A 16,369-nucleotide genomic window follows, 5' to 3' on the forward strand; every position below is an offset into this window, starting at 1 on the left:
CTCTCTCCAAAAAGGGAACCTTCCTGCCCTGTTGGTGGGGATGCAAACCGGTGCAGCTATTATGAAAAACAATATGGAGGTTTCTTAAAAAACTAAAAATAGAACTACCATGTGATCCAGCAATCCGACTCCTGGGCATATATCCGGACAAGATGACAATTAGAAAAGATACATGTATCCCAATGTTTATAGCAGCACTATTTACAAAAGTCAAGATGTGGAGGCAACCCAAGTGCCCATCAACAGATGACTGGTTCAAGAATATTTCACACACACACACGAATATTACTCAGCCATAAAAAATAGAATGAACCATTGCCACTTGCAGCAACATAGATGGACCTAGAGATGATCATACTAAGCAAAGTCAGACAGAGAGGATAAAAATTATGTCACTTATATGTGGAATCTAAAAAAATAATGCAAATAAATCTATATGCAAAATAAAAACAAACTCACAGACATAGAAAAGAAAAACAGTCACCAAAGGGGGAAGGGGGTGAGGAAGGGATAAACTAGGAGTATGGGATTAACAGTATAAACTACTATTCAGAAAATAGGTAAGTAACAAGGATTTGCTGTATAACATAGTGAACAATGTTCAATATCTTTTAATAACATATAATGGAAAATAATCTAATATAAATGTGTGAGTGTGTATATATATATAAAACTTTGAATCACTTTGCTGTACACCAGAAACTAACACAATATTACAAATCAACTATACTTTAAAAAAAAAAATGTCTCCAGACATTTCCAAATGTCCCCTGGAAGGGTAAAATCATTCAGGTAAAATCACCCTGATATAAACAACATCTCAGAGCACTCGCAATATCCTAGATAATCTTCTCAAACTTAAAATCCAAGGAATGTTGGAAACACTGGGAGTTCGTCAAAAAGTTCAACACAGAATTACCACATGACCCAGAAATTCTACTCCCAGGTATATATCCAAAAGAACTGAAAACAGGTATTCAAAACAAGTATATGTACACGCATGTTTACACCATCACTATTCACAACAGCCAAAATGTGGAAAGAGCCCGAATGTCCATAAAAGGAGGAAAAGATAAACAAATTCTATATATACATACAGTGGAATATATGGAATGTTATTCAACTATAAAAAGGTATTAAATATTGATAAGTGAACAGAGTGGATGAATCTCAAAACATGCTCTGTGAAAAGAAGTCATGTGCAAAAGGTCATATATTGAATGATTCTATTTATATGATGTATCCAAAATATATGAATCCATAGAGATAAAATGCAGACTGGTGATTGCCAGGGGCCAGGGAAAGGAATAAAATGGAGAAACTGCTTAATGGATAGGGGATTTTACTTCAGAAGAATGGAAAAGCTTCAGACCTATTAATATATACAGAGGGTAGTTGTACAACATTATGAAACTACTAAATGATTGGAAAAGGTTTTCATTCCAATCCCTAAGAAAGGCAATGCCAAAGAATGCTCAAACTACCGCACAATGGCAACTCATCTCACACGCTAGTAAAGTACTGCTCAAAATTCTCCAAGCCAGGCTTCAGCAATACATGAACCGTGATTCCAGATGCTCAAGATGGCTTTAGAAAAGGCAGAGGAATCAGAGATCAAATTGCCAACATCCGCTGGATTATCCAAAAAGCAAGGGAGTTCCAGAAAAACATCTATATCTGCTTTATTGACTATGCCAAAGCCTTTGACTGTGTGGATCAAAACAAAACGTGTAAAATTCTGAGAGAGATGGGAATACCAGACCACCTGCCCTGCCTCTTGAGAAACCTGTATGCAGGTCAGGAAGCAACAGTTAGAACTGGACATGGAACAACAGACTGGTTCCAGATAGGAAAAGGAGTACATCAAGGCTGTATATTGTCACCCTGCTTATTTAACTTATATGCAGAGTACATCATGAGAAATGCTGGGCTGGAAGAAGCACAAGCTGGAATCAAGATTTCCGGGAGAAATATCAATAACCTCAGATATGCAGATGACACCACCCTTATGGCAGAAAGTGAAGAAGAACTAAAGAGTCTCTTGATGAAAGTGAAAGAGGAGAGTGAAAAAGTTGGCTTAAAGCTCAACATTCAGAAAACTAAGATCATGGCATCCGGTCCCATCACTTCATGGCAAATAGATGGGCAAACAGTGGAAGCAGTGGCTAACTTTATTTTGGGGGACTCCAAAATCACTGCAGATGGTGACTGCAGCCATGACATTAAAAGACGCTTACTCCTTGGAAGGAAGGTTATGACAAACCTAGCCAGCACATTAAAAACCAGAGACATTACTTTATCAACAAAGGTCCGTCTAGTCAAGGCTATGGTTTTTCCAGTGGTCATGTATGGATGTGAGAGTTGGAATATAAAGAAAGCTGAGCACAGAAGAATTGATGCTCCTGAACTGTGGTGTTGGAGAAGACTCTTGAGAGTCCCTTGAACAGCAAGAAGATCCAACCAGTCCATCCTAAAGGAGATCAGTCCTGGGTGTTCATTGGTAGGACTGATGTTGAAGCTGAAACTCCAATACTCTGGACACCTGATACGAAGAGCTGACTCATTGGAAAAGACTTTGATGCTGGGAAAGATTGAGGGCAGGAGGAGAAGGGGACAAGAGAGGATGAGATGGTTGGATGACATCACCAACTCAATGGACATGAGTTTGGGAAAACTCCAGAAGTTAGTGATGGACAGGGAGGCCTGGCGTGCCGCGGTTCGTGGGGTCGCAAAGAGTCAGACACGACTGAGTGACTGAACTAAACTGAAATGATATTAAACTGTTCACTTTAAAATGGCTAATTTTGAAAAGAATATAAGAATATATATATGTGCATAACTGAGTCACTTTGCTGTACAGCCAATTGGTACAAATTACTATTCAACTATACATGAATTAAAATTAAGAAATAACTAAAAAAAATTTTAAGTTAATTTTGTGTTATGTGAATTTTACCTCAAAAATTATTTTTTAAAGGATCAGTGAGTTGGACAATGAATTTCTAAGATTAAAAAGGAAATATGAAATATCCAGTTAGTATTCAACAAGAAGGACTCTTTACATACTTTAACAAGAACCTGTTTTGCAAAAGAGCTGACATATTCTGTTATCATTTATGATGTTGATACAGTTCAAATGTGGACAAATGCTGAAGTGTACAGGAAGGTGAGTAAAAGGAAAGAACACAAACTTTAAAAAAAAATCACTGGACTAACTAACTGGTGTTCATAAATCTAAAAGAATGTTTTATGAGCAAAGATGATGGTTATCCCTGATTCAGCAAAACTACAAGCTTACTTTAAAAACTATCTTACACAATTAAAAATTATTGCATCAGGGAAGATGAAAGAGTTCCAGGGATGGATTATAGTGGTGATCGCACAATGTGAATGTACTTAAATGCCACTGAACTGTAAGCCTAACAAAGGTCAAAATGGTAAATTTTATTACATGCATATTTTAACACACATACACACACACACAAAGTACTGCAAGTACCAGTAGAACCAGAAGAAAAGATAAGCTAAGGCCTCTGAAGAGACGTTATTAAAAACATGTAGGTTCATGTATGATGGATGATGAACAGCTAATTACATTTAAATGATGTTATCCATTTCAGGTACATATACATTCAAAACCAGGAAAATACAGAACAAAAATCTGCATGCGATATATTTAAATTTCATTAACATTTCTAATACAGTTTTTTTTTTTTTTACTATTCCTTTATTTTTACTTCTGTAAATTATTCAAGATCTGACTTAAAGGTGTAAGAAATTTTAAAAGATCTACTGGACCCAGGTGGTAAACAGTGATGACAGTTTTTCTTGGTGTATTAAGGTTAAGAGCTTACAAGTCTAGAGTCTCAGTGCCAGGATTCAAACCCTGGTTCCAACACGTTTTAGCTTTGTGTCCTTGGGTGGGCTACCACTCTCAGGCTCAGTTTTCTCATCTGTAAAATGGGGATAATGATAATATCTATCTCAGAATGTTAAAGATGACAATGAACATAAATAACATTTAATAACACTTGGCACATAGGAAGTAAACAATGACTGCTAGCTGCTGTCATCAGCTGCTCATCCTATGAGCATAGCTACTGCTCATTCAACACAGGTTCTTCTTTCTAAAGACTTTGACCTTTAGTGAATTTCAAAACACTGGGCATATTTCACAGTAAAAAGTGAATCAATCACACTGAAGAGTAGGGACTTGTTTTTTGCAGAACTTAGCAAAGGGGGTCATAAAATTTAAGTTGTTAGACTAGAAGATAAAAGAATACTTACTAAAAAAGAATATTTAAAATACTCAGAAATAAAAGCAATGCAAAATGTCTATGAATCAAAACTAAGTTTTCACATTTATCAAAAATAAAAGGAAAAAAAAAGAAAAGGACTCAAGAGCTCGTTCATGATATTATTACCTAAAAAATTATCAGATAATATGAATAAAGTGTTTATGCCTAACATGTCATATATAATGTCTAGAACTCTGGTAAAAAAATAGTACAAAATAAGTATCAGTACTTTCAAAATCTTCATGATTTTCCACCTCCCAAACTGAGCTAACAAAATCATGAAGCCCTTATCTGATCGAGTTTTTCTTCTGTTTTCCAGTTCATTTTTTCATTTTTACTTCTCAAAAAGTACTTATATACTATTCTCAGACAATAAATCCTTTACTCCATATTTGTGATCTCACTGTATTTCTAATTTCTCTACTCTCTGATTTGTGGAAAGTAATTAGGAATTTCTTACTCTCACTTTCTTCAGGGCTTTCTTCAGTTAAAGAAATAGAAACAGTCAACATTAAATTTAATTATATAAATAAGATTTGGAAATCAAGATCCTCCCCCCCCATTTAGAACAGTAAGGATAGAATTATTGTAAATATCTTGTGCTATCTCCTAATTACAGCACCAAAACAAAACATTTATTAAATAGTTCCTAGTATATAGGGCTTCCCTGGTGGCTCAGAGATAAAGAATTTGTCTGCCAATGCAGGAGACCCAATGTTCAGTCCCTGGGTCGGGAAGATCCCCCGGAGAAGGAAATGGCAACCCACTCCAGCGAAATCCCATGGACAGAGGCGCCTGGCAGGCTACAAAAAGTGGGACACGACTTACTAACAAATAAGGGCTTCATGACTGTTGTATATAAGATGATACAGAAATAGAGTCACTAACGAATTTAGTTACTTTCACCAAAAGAATTTACCCTCTACCTGAGAGGAATGATACAAACCCAAGAGAAAAAGCATAAAGTGAAAAGATTCAGCTGGAAAGGCTCTGGAGGCAATCAGACCTAGATTTGAATCCTGGAGTCTTCACCTACCCTCTCTGTATAATGACGTGAACAAGTTCCCTTCGTCTAAACTCTAGATCTAGACTCCAGACCTCACCTTAAAATGAGAGTAGTATCTTTCTTGCAAGTCCGCTGTAAGAAAAAAAAAAAATACAAGCACCTAACATAGTACCTGAGACATTCACAGATACTCAGTATTCTCTTAGAGGCAGAAGAGATTTAATCCAATTCTCACTTTACAGACGGGGACACCAAAATATCATAAAACATAATGAGTGTCAATTGAGTGCAACAAACTGGGCATAAGACAAGTTCACGAGTAATAATCCCAAGTGTTTAGGTAAGGCTTTCACAGGTGGACAAAAACTAAGGAAACAAACATTGCTATAAAACTAAAAACAAATTTTAAGCAAAACCGCTTTGTGTTACTGATTTTCAAACAAGGGTTCTGAAACTAGATATTAAACACAAGGTTTACAAACAGGTATAAAAGTAAATTAAACCCATGTCAGACAGGTTAAAAATTCAGCTTTTCAATTAGAACAACAATATAATATTCATCAAGCATCCTAGGAGGAAAAAAATCTCCCAAACTCAACAGGTGGGGCTACACTGAAAGATCATGACTTCAGAACTTTCTCCTGTTGGCCACATGTAACTTTGTTCTGAAACAAAATCAAGACAATATTCAGGTTTTTCTAGAAACACCACTTCACTAAATGCATCCTGTAGTTAATTTTCAGCCACCACATATTTTAATCTCTTCAAATACACAATAACCCGCTTAAGTTTGAATGTTTAAAACATACCCAATTTAAACTTTAAATGAGCCAGTTGGTAGTTTTATAGGACAAGACTAGAAGGCTACTATTATATTAATCATCTGCATTACAACTGTATTCCGTTTTTTCTGTTATTTCACCATTATCAGTGGCTGTCTTACTTACTCACAAACATTAAGTCAGCAGGACTAAGTAATTTTGTGGGCAGTGGAAAAAAATAATTTTCACTCTAGAAGTACATTTCTTGCTCATTTTTAAAACCTCTTCCTTACCTTTCCCATTAAATCTTTTACCAACTTTTGGATAGCATTTTAATTTCAAGAATTTTTCCTTCGATCACTGGATTTATTTCCAAACTTTTTCAAGAACTTTACATTTTTCTTCTTTGACTGACACAATGTAGTGTCCCCAAGAAAATTGAGTTCCAAGATGTAACACACAGTAGCAGATCGCGACTTTACCGAAAACAGAAAATGTAATCAACTCATCAACAACTACTCAATTAGGACAAATTGAAAGTAAGTTCAAAGGCAGAGCAGAAATAACCGCACTTTGTTTTTAAGAGTTTCAAGGTTAAAAACCAGTGCACCTCTGGGTTTTGTTTGTTTTTGAAGAGAGATAAAAACCTAAAACTAAAAGAAAATGGGTCAAGGCCTATCCTTGGGAGAAGTGATAAAGCAAACATGCAGTCAACGGTAAAGTTCATTTTATTCTCTCACCCTTGTTTCCTGTCTGGTGGGAAGTTTTTCAACACAGGGGTAACTTTCAACAGAACACAAACAGTGGCCAAAACCAAGGATTCTCCCTCTATAGGGAGCAGAGGTTCCCAAAGTGTGGTGAATTCAGCAAAGCAGAAACGCCCGGAAGGAAACTACATCCAGACCTAACTTAATCAGAGACCCGGGAAGCCAGCGAGAAGGACGAAGGAACCTGAACTCCACCCTCACCGCCCGGGGCCCCAGTGGCAACTCGGCTGGGCAACGTGACTCAGGAAAGCACGGGGCTAGCAGCGGCCTAGCGCGGCTGCCTCCGCGGACATCTGAGGCCAGCCTTCATAGGCTTACCTGAAGGCGGGCGGAGCGGGAAGTCGCGGTCTGGACCCTTGTCTTCCAGGAGCGATGACGCGGCGACAGCGACAGCGACAGCAGCAGCTCGGACTGGGCCCGGCTCTGGCTCGGCGAACCGGCGATGAATCAGCCCGATTCCATTCAAAAGAGTCGCCCGGGCCTCCGCTGCGAAGCACTTCCGGGTTCACTGCTCCTCTTCGGCTTCCGTTCCTCCGACGGCCAATTGGAGACGACTCGGGAGTCGGGCAGGCGTCCCTGGAGTAGCGCCCGCGACAGACGGAGCGGGCCAGCTTCTTGACTGCAGGCTTGGAGGGCGAGGCGGAAGTTAGCGCCGGACATCCTCGGACATCCTGGCTGCTCCGCCCTCACGTCTGCCTTCCCCGCTTCTCCGCGCTCTGCTAGCCCGAGATCCGAGACGCTGGCGTGCGCACCCTGGGAGGTGACTGGATAGGAAATGCAAGTGTAGGAATGCGAAGTCCAGAACTCCTCTCGTTTTGGTGTTCATCGCGGCCGGCCCTACTTCAAAACGAAAAGGTTCAGTTGAACTACACTTAACGTGGTTACCTGAGAAGCAAGAGAGAAAAGGGAGAAGTGTGAAAACAGTGGAAATCGGTCGGTCTGATGTTCTTTTCCATAGTGCAGTCTATTCATCTTGTCTTTACCAATTTGCGAAGATTGAATTTCAAGGAAAACAAACATTTCCTTAATAGCGAAACCATCTGTTGTAAGCCCAATTTAATTTACAAAACTTAAAAAATCATTTACCCACATTTCTCCAAGTAATTATCAACAATAACGTTTTACCCATTAGCTCCCCTGCTAGGTGTTGAGACAGCAAAACCGCCCAAGAAATGACTATTGACAAGTTTATATCACAATTCAGTACAGGCTCTGTTTAGGGCAGGACGTTTACCAAGCCCCTCTCACTTTGTCAGATATGTTCTAAATAACTAGCATCTTTAAAGCATTCCTAAATCAAGAAAGGTGATCAATCTACTGGATAGAGGGAAAGGAAGTATTGCGACATCTGAATCCAAAGCTGTTTGAGTGGCACAATTATACAGAATTTCCCACTCAAAAATCGCTATCTAAAAAATCGGCATAGACCATCTGATTTACAAAGAAGAAATAGCAGCACAGATGTAGAGTAAAGGATGGATGCTAAGGGGGAAAGAGGAGAACAGAAAGGATTGAGAGATAGGGTTTGACATGTATACACTATTGATACTATGTGATGACAATGGTAACAAACTTTCCAAATTTATTAAAAAAAAAAAAACATTAATCCACACATCCATGAAGCTTGATAAAGTCTAAGTGGGATAAATTCAAAGAAATACACACCTGGACACATTATAATTAACCTGTTGAAAACGAAAGTCAAGGAGTGAATCTTGAAAGTGTCAAGAGAGAAGCCACTCCTCACATAATCCTAAAAAAGATTTATAAACAACCAAAACTACTGAAGCAGAAAGCAGTGGGATGACATGTTCAAAACGTTGAAAGATTGTCAGCTAAGACTTCTGTATCCAGGAAAACTATCCTTCAAAAATGAAAGAGAAATTAGTACATTCCCCAAATGCATGTATAAACAAAAATAACAATAATTTGTCACTAGGAAACTTGTCATACAAGAAATTCTAAAGGGAGTCTTTCTGGTTGAAATAAAAAACTAGACAATAACTCAAACCCATATAAAGGAAACTTGTAACTACATAAATAATTATAAAAGTATAAATGTACTTTTTGTTTATAATTCTTTTTTCTCCCATTTAAAATACAGCTGCATAGTAATTAAAAATCTTTGTTGATAGGCATATTATGTATAAGGGTCTAATTTGTATCATTATTACAGTACAAAGGAAGCAAGAGGGAATGAAGCTATATAGTAGCTAAGGTTTTGTATACTATTGAAATTAAACTGGTATTAATCCAAGCTGTATTGTTCTAAATTGGTAATTGTAATCCCCAGTTCAGTTCTGTTGTTCAGTCAGATCTGACTCTTTGGGAACCCATGGACTGCAGCACACCAGGCTTCCCTGTCCATCACCAACTCCTGGAGCCTGCTCGAACTCAAGTCCATTGAATTGGTGATGCCATCCAACCACCTCATCCTCTGCCGTCCCCTTCTCCTCCTGCCCCAGGAGCCACCACTAACGTTTACCTTGGATACAACAATGTTTATCCATTAGCTGCCCTGCTAGGTGTTCAGAGAACAAAACTGAGTAATGCCTAGAACAACCACTAGGAAAATACTCAAAAAAATATATCATAAAAGAAATGACAAGGTAATTTAGTTCAGTTCAGTTCAGTCGCTCAGTCGTGTCTGACTCTTTGTGACCCCATGAACCGCAGCACGCCAGTCCTCCCTGTCCATCACCAACTCCCGGAGTTTCCTCAAACTCATGTCCATTGAGGCGGTGATACCATCTAACCATCTCATCTTCTGTCATCCCCTTCTCCTCCTGCCTTCAATCTTACCCAGCATCAGGGTCTTTTCAAATGAGTCAGCTCTTCGTATCAGGTAGCCAGAATATTGGAGTTTCAGCTTCAACATCACTCCTTCCAATGAACACCCAGGACTGATTTCCTTTAGGATGGACTGGTAATTAAAGGTACAAAGGTAATTAAAAGATACAAATAAGTATTTAACATAAAAGGTGGGAGTAAGAGGGAATGGAAGAACAGAAAAATATATGACATTAAGAAAACAAATAGCAAGATGGCAGGCATAAATACTATCTTATCAGTAATTACATTGCTAGTGCTAAGTCGCTTCAGTCGTGTCCGACTCTGTGCGACCCCATAGATGGCAGCCCACCAGGCTCCCCCGTCCCTGGGATTCTCCAGGCAAGAACACTGCAGTAGGTTGCCATTTCCTTCTCCAATGAGTGAAAGTGAAGTCGCTCTGTCGTGTCCGACTCTTAGCAACCCCATGGACTGCAGCCCACCAGGCTCCTCCATCCATGGGATTTTCCAGGCAAGAGTACTGGAGTGGGGTGCCATTGCCTTCTCCATAAGTAATCATATTAAATGTAACTAAATAAATGCATCACAAGTGGATTAAATATTCAAATTAAAAGAGATTTGTAGAATGGGTTTAAAAAAAAACTGTGCAAGCCACAAAAGACACATTTTAGATTTAAAGACAAAATATCCTGAAACTAAGAGAATGAAAAGTACATTTACCATGCAAACAATAACGTAAATGGTTTGACCACTTTGAAAATTGTTCTGGCATTGTTGGATTTTGGGGGGAGGGAGGGGTGGCAGCAGCCTACACAGAGACCTAGGCAGTGAAAGAACAGAGTCCTAACAACTGTACCTCTAGGGAATTCCCATTCTGGCATCTTTTTTTTAAAAAAAAATGAAGTTAAAAAGTACAATTACCAGAGAATTCCTCGGTGATCCAATGGTTAGCATTCAGTACTTTCACTTCTGTGGCCCAGGTTCAATCCCTGTTCAGGAAACTAAGATCCTGCAAGCTAAAAAAAAAAAAAAAAAAAAAAATACCATTTGACCCAGCAGCTCCACTTTATATATTTACTAAAAGTAAATAAAAACATTTTTCCACACCAAGACTTAAACATAATAGTTCATAGCAGTTTTATTCATAATAGCCCCAAACTGGAAATAATCCAACTGTTTCCCAACTGGTAAGTGGATAAAATGTGGTACGTCCTTACAACACAGTAATGTTCAGCAGTAAAGAGGAAACCACTTATATACGCAACAACAGGGATGACTTTCAAAAACATCATGCTGATGGAAAAGAGACGCAAAAGAGTACATATTGTAAAACAATTTTAATGAACTCTAAACAAATGGAATCACATACATAGTGACAGAAAGCAGATCAGTGATTCTCTTGGGGGTTCAATGTGGAGTTAGATGCTGCATGGGGTGTGAAAGAACTTTTTGGGTGGTCAGAAATATTCTATTTCTTTATTGTGGTGGTTTATCAAAACTCATCATACTGTACACTTAAGTACTTTTTATTGTATATAGTTTATACTATAATATAGTTGATATAAAAGAGAAGAAAATCCTCAAATTTGTTATTTAGTCATACCAAAGTATGACTTCTGTCTAAAATGTCCTTTCTTCCATCTCCCATCTCCATATTTTACCCCAATGGTTGAAGTATGGTCAGTAAATAACAGTCACATTGCTTACCCTACAGTCCTATTTTATCATCCTTATTTTACTTGTCTGCCTTGGCATCTAAATTTTAAGCTTCTTGAGAGCAGTGTGTAAGGCCTCGCCATCATAGATACTGAAATATTAGAATGATATTTATTCAAGGAGTTTGCTTGCTAAGAATACTCAAAAGGATCAGAAGTATCTAAAATCTAATAGCCCCTCTTGAAATTATCAATTCTTTAAGAGTTAAATAAACAACAAAATTTATAGAATTCAGGCCACGTATCTGATACAAATATTACATCTAATGCTTAAAGCATTCATTGTTTGGGTTAGTCCCAGTGTGGCGTTGGAGAACACTATGTGCACAAAATTGTGAATTGTTTGATATGTTTCCTAAACTCATATATTGCAGAAGTTTACCTTATTAGATATATAATATATCTGTGTCAGAGAGAAACTTTTCCTGCTCCTTTGGTATCTTCTGAACCTGACAGGTTTGTCAAATGAATGAATAACTCTGGCTATTAGCATTACTACATATGTTCAAAATGCAGGAACCTTATTATAAAAATTCCTTCCTTTTTGTAAACAGCACTACATGCATATACATATAATTCCTTTCATATACAAAGTCTAACTATGTGTCTAACAAGAAGTTGTAACAGTAGGTTTTCAGATAGCCTAAATTTACAATCATGAATATTAGAAAAGAGCTATTGCAAAATGAATGTTTAAGAAATGTTTGGAAAAATTTAAGAAACATTGTTTTCTGTTCATATTCAAAATCAGTTTTAATTGTTATACCTAATTATAGTGTTTGAATTACACAGTTTTGAATATTATAAATAGATCTAGCACAAGGAAAAGGAAAACTAGGAAAATATTTACTTTTTGAAGTACAGTGATTTAATGTATAAAGCCAATAGAATAATTGTTACTTCTGCCAGATGGTATTTTAAATTTTGATAAAAAGATATATTATTAATCATATATGTCAAGTAAAAGGGACCATATGTTGTTAAACACTTCCAATTTGTCATTTAATTTAAAAGGCACTACTGATATTGCAATAATTTTTTTTGGTGATGTGGCCTAAGTATCCTTGGTGTCAATAAATTTATTTTCTCAAGTAATTTCCTTATTGTTCTTTGTTTGAGCAAATAACAAAGATTTTTTTTTAGCACCTACAAAGAAAAGATGCCATAAAAAGGATAAATCAGAATTCAGAGTATGTATTCAAGTTACTACTGGGTAAAAAAGCATAACCTCTGTTTCCAAGAAGCCTCTAAAATTTAACTTACTGCATTCTAGCAAAGTAAGTAAAATACACAGGATAACTCAAATGATTCCAAATTGACATCCCTTAAGTTCAGAAACCAAATATATTGTTAAGATTTTTAAAAAGCGGGGAGGAATTCCTTCGGGGTCCAATAGTTCGGACTTCACCCTTCCACTGCTGGGGCACAGGTTTGATTCCTTGGTCAGGATACTGAGATCGGGCAAGCCCTGAACATTGTTGTTGCATGTGTTAGTCGCTAAGTCATGTCCAATTCTTTGTGACCCTATGGACTGTAGCCTGCCAGGCTCCTTTGTCCATGGGAAACTCTGGGCAAGAATACTGGAGTGGGTAGCCATTTTCTTCTCCAGGGGATCTTCCCAACCCGGAAACAAACCCAAGTCTCCTGCATTGCAAGAAGATTCTTTACCACATGAGTCACTAGGGATGCCAGTGTAGCCAAAAAAAAAAAAAGATTAAAAAAGTGATAATTTGTATTACAAAGTAACTTTGATCAATACAAAAGGGTTTCTGATGAAAGAAACTGTATGGAAGACACAGAAAATAACATTTGATTTATAATGGGTAAAGGAAATTGTTACTAGATGAGTATTAAAGGTTTTGTATGGATTTTTTTCCTCTGCCTTTTGAAAAGGAAATTTGTTGGTCCTTTTTCCTTTGCCATTTTCCATCCACTTCTCCTTTCATTCTATAGGGCTTTATGTACTATTTTATTCTGGCTGAAAGTTTTAATTACCATGTACATTCTGAAGACTTGCAAATTTCTACTGTCTGTCTTTTCCAGGTTTTTTTTGTTGTTGTATTATGGGGATGACAGAGGATGAGATAGTTGGATGACATGAGTTTGAGTAGGCTCCAGGAGTTGGTGATGGACAGGGAAGCCTGGGGTGCTGCCAGGGGGTCCAGGGGGTCGCAAAGAGTTGGACACGACTGAGTGACTGAAATGAACTGAACTGATTACTATATCACCATTTGTCATTCTTGAGCTGATGTGCATTTGGATCATTTCTAGTTTTTTTGTTTTTTGCCATTATGAACAACGCTGCTATAAACATTCTCTATATTCCCTGATGTATCTAACCAAGAGATTCGCAAGACTATATACCTACAAGCAAAATTGCTGGGTTCAAAGGCATGCATGTTGTCAATTTTAACTTGATAATGTCAAATTGTAATCCCATTTAACGTTCAAACTTTCTTGCTGCTCTACGTCATCACCAGCATTTAATTTTGTTGGACCTCTTAATTTTTGCCAAGTTAATGAAAGTACAGTGATGTGTCATTTTGCTTTCATTTACGTGTTCCTGATTACTAATAAAGTTGAATATCTTTCAAGTGTTTGTTGACCATTTATATTTACTCTTTTCTGAAATGCCAAGTCATGACTTTGGCACATTCTTTACTATGAAGTTATTATTATTATTATTTTGTATACTTTCAAACTCTTCATTTTTCACTTCAGTAAAATGAAACCCAAAGAGGATACTTTGCATGAGAAAAGTTCTGTTGCTAGTTAGTAGCAGAACTAAAATTCATAGTAACCAGTGATTATTTTTTTTATTTTGGTGGAAAAGCAACTGATATGCAATTAATGTCACTTCCTTCTGTGTTATCATTTTATTTTTCTAAGGTGTTAAGAGGTATAATTTTAGATGTCTGTGACACTTTAGAATGTATGTGACTACCTTCTTTCTAAAACAGGCAGATGCATGGGTTTAGCAGTCCACTGAGATTGGAATGCTGCTCCAAGGAGATGACACTCAACAGGAAAATTTGAAAAGTCATAGATCTGTTCATGACATTGGCAAATAATAGAGGAAACTGGTGAACAACTATCTTGAAAATCTTGGGGATAGTGAGGGAAATGTATCATGTAATTCTTCCAGATGAGTCTGGTCTTTCTACTCATTGTAATCTCTACTCATTGTGATTAATTGATTGAGGCAAAATCAAAATACAGTGTATTTCTCAGTGTTTTTCATGAATACCACGGGTGGTATACAAGATGATTTTGGACATCTGTGGACATCTTTATATTAATGGATATATATTTATTTTGATTTATACTAGAAAAATATATAAAGAGCACATACGACCTTTAATTTAATGACTATTATTGCTTAAGAAAACAATTTCTTCTAAAAGCATCTATTTAAGGAAAAATATCAAGTAAACAATGACACAAATAATGAGTGGATATGGCAAAAACTGTGAAAATGGCACAAATATAACCAAAATTTGGGAAACCTGGGACAATGATTATGATCATAGATAAATCTGGGTTGATAAATTAACTGCATTACTTCCTATGTGTATGAATCTGGGAAGTTATTTACTTTCCTTGGCTGTACTGATTAGTATATGAGTTGCTTTAGCAAAGACCAAAATAGTAATAGCTTAAACAAGTTATCCAAAATCGCTGCAGATGGTGACTGCAGCCATGAAATTAAAAGACGCTTGCTCCTTGGAGGAAAATCTATGACCAATCTAGACAGCATATTAAAAAGCAAAGACATTACTTTGCCTACAAAGTTCCGTATAGTCAAAGCTATGGTTTTTCCAGTAATCATGTATGGACCTAAGAGTTGGATCATGAAGAACGTTGAGTGTCGAAGAATTGATGCTTTTGAACTGTAGTGTTGGAGAAGACTCTTGAGGGTTCCCTGGACAGCAAGGAGATCAAAACAGTATCCTAAAGGAAATCAATCCTGAATATTCATTGGAAGGACTGATGCTGAAGCTGAAGCTCCAAAACTTTGGCCACCTGATGTGAAGAACCAACTCATTGGAAAAGACCCTGATGCTGGGAAAAATTGAAGGCAGGAGGAGAAGGGGATGACAGAGGATGAGATGGTTGAATGTTATAACTGACTCAATGGACATGAGTTTGAGCAAGCTCTGGGAGATAGTAGAAGACAGGGAAGCCTGGCATGGTGCAGTCCACGGCGCCTCAAAGAGTCAGACACAACTGAGCAACTGAACGACAACAAAACAAGTCATCACATTTCTTTCTATCTCACCTGAAGATCACAGTAGTGAGGGGGTCAGAGTGGCACTGCTCCATGAGGTTCTCAGAAGCCTGGGGTCTGTCTCCCAGCTGTGCCATCATCCTCTCATATCATGGCATGTAGGAAAGGGAAAGAGGAATTAGGGGCAAGCAGCTTTTAGTTGAGAGCTTGAACTAGAACTTACACATAATCACTTTTGTTTACACTCTCATGGCTAACTGCTAGAGAGACTGTCATCTCTAATGGGAAGGAAGAAGACAATGGACATCAAGCATCAAAGGACAATGAGGGGAAGTCCCCAGTGGTCCAGTGGTTAGGACTCTGTGCTTTCATTGCTGAGGGCCTGGGTTTGATCCCTGATTGGGGAACTAAGATTCCACAAGCACATTGTGCAGCCAAAAAAAAAAAAAAGACAATGAACACTGAGGGATGGAAAAAAGTGAATAGAGTGCTCTAGTTCTTCCAGTTGTCCCAGTTCACTGCCTGGAGAAAATGTCCAAGTCTCAACACAGGAAGAAAAGAACTCAGGTGAACCCAGAGGCCTACCAGAATTGAAGAAACAGAGGTGGGAGTCTGGGGAAGCCAGGTTGCTAGAGTTCATCAGGCAGAGAACTAGAGAGGAGAGAGATACACAGGGAGAATACCAGAGATCTAGAATGACCACCTTGAAAATGCAACTGATTAGTAATCAGTACATGCATGTGGCTGGGGAAAGAACCATGTGAAAGAATTAGAGGGTAGAGTGGTTCATAAGGGCCGGGAATA

General features: G+C 37.7%; 1 protein-coding gene across 1 annotated transcript in view; it reads right to left on the minus strand.

Moving 5' to 3' along the window:
* The window catches only part of PSMD14 (proteasome 26S subunit, non-ATPase 14), a 99,814-nt gene extending 92,342 nt beyond the window's left edge, over positions 1–7,472 (minus strand). Inside the window, exon 1 of the mRNA XM_020886422.2 lies at positions 7,151–7,472. The gene's annotated coding sequence lies outside the window, so the exon portion shown is untranslated. The remainder of the gene's footprint in view (positions 1–7,150) is intronic.
* Between the last annotated feature and the right edge of the window lie 8,897 nt (positions 7,473–16,369).

The sequence above is a fragment of the Odocoileus virginianus genome, chromosome 13 (assembly GCF_023699985.2).
Source record: "Odocoileus virginianus isolate 20LAN1187 ecotype Illinois chromosome 13, Ovbor_1.2, whole genome shotgun sequence".
NCBI lineage: Eukaryota > Metazoa > Chordata > Mammalia > Artiodactyla > Cervidae > Odocoileus > Odocoileus virginianus.